The sequence below is a fragment of the Apodemus sylvaticus genome, chromosome 18 (assembly GCF_947179515.1).
Source record: "Apodemus sylvaticus chromosome 18, mApoSyl1.1, whole genome shotgun sequence".
Classification (NCBI taxonomy): Eukaryota; Metazoa; Chordata; class Mammalia; order Rodentia; family Muridae; genus Apodemus; species Apodemus sylvaticus.
Window position 1 is genome coordinate 51,125,854 of NC_067489.1, and position 6,452 is coordinate 51,132,305.

Below are 6,452 nucleotides of genomic sequence, written 5' to 3' on the forward strand. Positions count from 1 at the left end.
TTCATCAGGTTGCCAGTTGTGAGTGGAATATAATGGAAGATACCCTTGTAGCTGCTGAGGGATTAGCAAGGGTATCATGTCAGGGAGCTCTAATGAATCACTACCCCCAAGAGCACTTACAACAACCGCAACTGATCAGGGTGCTTTATGAAGCCAACAGCAAGAACATGAGTGAAAATCATAACATACATTCGTCATTGTCCTCTGAGGAAAAAAATAACTATAACAAACAATTTCTGTCTTTAGAAATAGTTATAGCTACCTTACTGTGTGTGATCTGATATATTGATAATCAATTAAGAAATGTCAAATAACCGTGCTACATGACTTGCTTACTATTAGGTGCTAAGAAATCACAAAATACTTTAGGAGAAATGTTCTCAGCAACTATATTCAAGTAAATGCTGATAAACACATTTTCGTACCCACAAGTAAATAACATGAGAAGTCGTTTGTCCTTCTTTGTTCTTATTGTTCTGTCTAATCTCCTTCATGGGACATCAGGAAAGTCCCCTATTATTTCTTTATTGATGAGCAGAACACTTTACCATAATTATTTAAGTAGTAAATGTTTAAATTTATTAATTAAATAGTAAATCCATGGTTGTTTAAATTTAAGCTGTAAGGAGGAAAAGAAAGACCTCACAAAATATAATAAACCTGATTTGTCAGAAATATTCAGAGATATTTGTGACATAGCAGCTTTGAACAATCTAGGTAACCTTTACAGGTATGGAAGAAGTCTCTACTCACTGGGAACTAGACCCAGTGAGCTTGCAGCATTGTCCTTAAAGATAAGATTTATTCTTCAAATCATCCAAAGATATATGGTATTTCAAAGCCAAGCTGCATGGGTCTGGGAAGCAAGGGATAAAAGTGGACCCTTTTTGCTAATAATATACTTGCTGTCCATCTCATATTTTTGTTTCTACCACTACCACTTGCTTTCTATTCTTTAATATCATTCCCAAATACTAATACAAAATGGCAGAATATTCTGTTCACTTAGTTTATGGGTACTCAGTCATAGACTACAATGTACAATTTCCCATTGTGTCTATATGTAGATACATAATTGAATGAAATCAAAATGATGCATTCAACTTACAGGTAAAATCTCAGGGGACATGCAAGGGAAAGGCCAAAAATATATTCTCTTTGCCTATACACATGATCTGGAATTTATGGGCATAATGCACATTAGTTAGCCCTGGAACTGCAGACTCCAAATCACCACATATCAACAAGACAGAGCATGATCAAAAGAACAGCTGGACAATCATTTGATACTGGGATACTCTCATAATTCAAACCACCTGCCAACTCTAACTTCATATAAAAAAAATTTCATCTGAGCTACTGTATTTTCCAATTTCTTCCTGCTAGCAGATTATCTTGTTCTGTAACTAAGCCAACATCCAAAGAGGAAGACTTTTAACAAAGAAAATAGAAGTGATCTTATTGCATTAAGATGCAAGCTTGTCATATAGTCATTTTGGATTTCATATGCTGGTGGGTCAACAAAATGAGGTGTGTTTACTGGAACAATGAATACATATTATGGAGAAACTCTGCAGCTACTATATTGTTGATGCAAGAAGGAGATTCTGCTTGTCTACAACATGAAATTTTAAGCAAAAGGAATCAGACTGAGAAAGATGAACAGTGTACGTTTTCTCTAGTATTTAAAATTGTATATTTACATGTAGGTGTGTGTGTGTGTGTGTGTGTGTGTGTGAGATAAAACTATGACTAAGAAAGAAAAGAAAGGGAATCAGCTAGGAGGGCAGTATAGAGGTAGGAGGACAGTGAGAAAGAAGATAGTGAACCAATAGCGTCAATGTACAGTGAATGAAAACATCAGTAGGATGTTGCATGATAACTTAAAACATTAACTTTAAAAAGAAGTCTTTGGAAGGCTCTTCAGCTTTTCAAGCCCCAGGCAGTGAGGGGAGGGTTATTCTCAGTTTTCCTATAGTGAGGAAGATGTGCACAGGCAAATACTTTGGCATACTTTATATTATCCACAAGAAGGTGAATTTCTAATGTCCTGTGTGATGGTTTCATGTATGGATCAGCCTGACTGTCCCATAGGTATTCAGATAACTTATAGAGAATTAGTTTGCATAGCCCTATGAGGCTGCAAGATTAATTCTTAATTATTCCACTGAGTGAACTAGTTGCTTTCTCTAGTATAGATGATTCTGGCTCTCTTCTACTTAAATTCTCAACTTTAAAAAGTGTTAAACATTGGCTTTCTTTGTAATAAGGAAGACTTGCTCCCACTTGAATATTCAAGATGGAAAACTGGTCTTAAGAGACATTGGATTCAGTCAGAAACAGCATTTCTTGACATCACCAGATTTTTAACTAACACCTTTGTTACTGGTTGTCTAGATTTCAGGACTTCAGGATATCTAATTTGCTATTTGCGGATCCATGCAGATTCATAATTGTGTGAACTCTTTACTTATCATCTTCCTCTCTCTCCTTCTCTCTCTTTCTCTCTCTCTCTCTCTCTCTCTCTCTCTCTCTCTCTCTGTGTGTGTGTGTGTGTGTGTGTGTGTATGTGTGTGTGTGTGTGTGTGTGTGGTGTGTGTGTGTGTGTGTGTGTGTGTGAGAGAGAGAGAGAGAGAGAGAGAGAGAGAGAGAGAGAGAGAGAGAGACTTTAAAGTGCATTGATTCTGTTTGGTTCTTTGGGGAACAGTGACTAAAAAAAGTGTTTTTTTATAGAAGAGAATAATTTATAAATGCCATTTATTCATTGTGCAAGTTTTAGACTAATACAATTATAAAAATTACTAATGCATTCTTTGTTGTTTTTATTATATACTATCTTATCTCTCTGTTGCCTCTGTCTTTACATAGAATCCTCAACTTTCCAGAAACTCTCAACATTTTAATGTTATAAGAAAGAAAACAAAAGGAATGGATATCACCCAGTAAAAGATGAATAGACCATTGAGAATTTGGGGCTTTCTGAAGAGAACATGTGCTATTGTTTCTATAAAAAAGCTTTATGAGAAGTATGAACCTTTTTGCACATTTCACTGATCTATAGAAGTTTAAGAATGGAAGTAGGAAGTATATAGTTACAGACTGAACAAAGACTGTGACAAATACATGAACTGCCTCATTGAAAGGTCCCTGCCAAGGTTTCTTCCTGAATCACAGAGGCTTGATTTTTTTTTTTAAGAAAAAAAAATGGTCTCTTGTAACTATCTTTTTTCTATAGTTCTATATGTCATCAAAGGTCTGAAAATAAGAAAGCCATTCAAGATTGCTGGAAGTTAAGTTCTGTGAGAAACGGATGATCATCCATTTAGATGATGCAGCAGACTGAGCAGAATTGCAGCTTGAGCAAGAATCTGTAGTGAGACATTCTGGACTCAACAGATGAATCCGAAATGGGAAGCTTCTTGATTTGGTATTGTCCTCATTTAGAAGCCAGAAACAATGGCAGCTATTGCTTCTTGGTGGGTGACAACAGCTTTCTCTTACAACCGCTTTTATGCTGTCAGTCATAGAATATAAATTTTAAACCTGTTACATTGGTACTGTGAGAGCTGTGTCTATCAGAGATTTCTTTGAAATTACCAATTGGGTTTGAACCAGGAATGCTTGGTTCTGTACAAAAGCAGGCTGTTTTACAGATGAATATAAATTTTAGAAGATTACCTTATGATAATTCATTAATTATTCAGTTTTCCTGCAAATAATTAATATAAAAATTTCTCTAAATGTGAGTTAAAATTCAAAACAGAGATTATACTCAGAAATTAAAATGTAAGGTGTACCTCAAAGGCAGAGTATTTGCCTAATAGGTACCAGACTCTTGGTTCAATATGACCAAAAGTTGGTTAGTGCTTCAAAAGTAGATATACTAACACTAAGACTACAGATAGAAAAGAAGACCCATAGAATATTTGGTATAATATTTGAATATTCTACCAAAATTTGGTAGAATATTTGAAAAAGTACAAAAATAACCAAGAAGAATGATGATTAAAATCTGCATCAAGAATAAGAGGGAATTTATTGGATATTAGCCCTCTGTCAGATGTAGGGTTGGTGAAGATCTTTTCCCAATTTGTTGGTTGCTGATTTGTCCTTTGCCTTACAGAAACTTTGTAATTTTATGAGGTCCCATTTGTCAATTCTTGATCTTAGAGCATAAGCTATTGGTGTTCTGTTCAGGAACTTTCCCCCGTACCAATGTCCACAAGGGTCTTCACCAGTTTCTTTTCTATTAGCTTCAGTGTGTCTGGATTTATGTGGAGGTCCTTGATCCATTTGGAGTTGAGCTTAGTACAAGGAGATAAGGATGTATCAATTCACATTCTTCTGCACACTGACCTCCAGTTGAACTAGCACCATTTGTTGAAAAGGCTATCTTTTTATCAGCTCCGTTGTCGAAGATCAAGTGGCCACAGGTGTGTGGGTTCATTTCTGAATCTTCAGTCCTATTCCATTGATCTGCCTGCCTATCACTGTACCAATACCATGCAGTTTTTAACACTATTGTTCTGTAGTATTGCTTGAAGTCAGGGATACTAATTCCCCCAGAATTTCTTTTGTTGTTGAGAACAGTTTTAGCTATCCTGGGTTTTTTGTTATTTATTATTCCCCCAGATTAATTTGAGAATTGCTCTAGAAAACCAAATAACCCTATTAAAAATGGGGTACAGAGCTAAACAAAGAATTTTCACCTGAAGAACTTCAGATGGATGAGAAGCACCTTAAAAAATGATCAACATCATTAGTTGTTAGGGAAATGCAAATCAAAACAGCCCTGAGATTTCACCTTATACCAGTCAGAATGGCTAAGATTAAAAACTCAGGAAACTGGAGTTGTTGGTCAGGATGTGAAGAAAGAGGAACACTCCTCCACTGCTGGTGGGAATGCAAATTGGTACAACCACTATGGAAATCAGTCTGGAGGTTCCTCAGAAAAAAAACTGGGCATGTCACTTCCTGAGGATCCTGCTATACCACCCCTAGACATATACCCAGAGGATTCCCCAGCATGTAATAAGGATACATGCTCCACTATGTTCATGGCAGCCCTATTTATAATAGCCAGAAGCTGGAAAGAACCCAGGTATCCCTCAACGGAGGAATGGATGCAAAACAATGTGGTATATATACACAATGGAGTACTATTCAGCCATTAGAAACAATGAATTCATGAAATTCTTAGACAAATGGATGGAGCTGGAGAACATCATACTAAGTGAGGTAACCCAGTCTCAAAAAATCAATCATGGTATGCACTCACTGATAAGTGGATATTAGCCTAGAAACTTGGAATACTCAAGACATAATCTACATATCAATTGATGTCCAAGAAGAATGGAGAAGTGGCCCCTGGTTCTGGAAAGGCTCAGTGCAGCAGTGTAGGGAAATACTAGAACAGGGAAGGGGGAAGGAGTAGATATGGGGGAATGATGAGGGAAAGGGGCTTATGGGACTTTCGGGGAGTGGGGAGCTAGAAAAGGGGAAATCATTTGAAATGTAAATTAAAAATATATAGAATAAAAAATGTGGGAAAAAAAGAAAAAAATAGGTTGTTATCTAAAAGGAAAAAAAAAAGAATGAAAGGGTAGGGGTTGGAACAGACTGCTGAACAATTAAGAGCCCTTGTCATACTTCCAGAGGCTGCAGGTTTGATTCCCAAAACCATCATATTGGCATTTGAAACCTTCTTGGGGCTTGCATAGGCACTGCATGTACATGGTACCCTGGCATATATACACACAAAAGATCCCATACACATACAAAGATAACACTAAAGGAAGTCGGGGTAGCCATGTACACTATTGCAGTTCTCTCTCTCAGTGCTGAGGCGGCAGAAACAGAAGACAAACTACAGTGGATATTTAAAGTACAGATGAGAGAGCATTTCTCAAGCTGACGACAACACTTCGGCAATGAGTGCTACAAATGGTCTACACAAATCCTCAGTAAATATCAATAACTTATAAAGAAGTCAAAAGCATAACCAAAATCATCACTTGTGCTATTGTAAAATTTCATGGGACTGTGAAGCGTATTGTTCACTTTTAAGAGTTAAGGTAGGAGTCTGCCTCCTGAAACTTAGATATAAGAGTGGACAGTGCAAGTATCAGAAATTATTTCTGGTGGTTAAAAAGATCTTTCCTGGCCTGTTTCCTGAGGAAATGGTATGTGTAAAAGTAACTTTTATTCTCCTCATGTAATTTTCATCTCTAGGCTTACTGCTGCATAGGGTCATTCTTTCTAGTTCCTTTTGAACTCTGGCTGGTCCAACTCAATTGTTCTGACCCAAATGCCTCTCTAAGATGACTGATTCAATCTGGCTTCTCTCAACTTCTTACTAAATTCCCCTGTTGTCTTCAAACTAACTCTGGCAATTTGTTCTAATCTTCTGGATCCTTCTTCTTTTTATTTAGTTATTATATGCACAGTGTTCT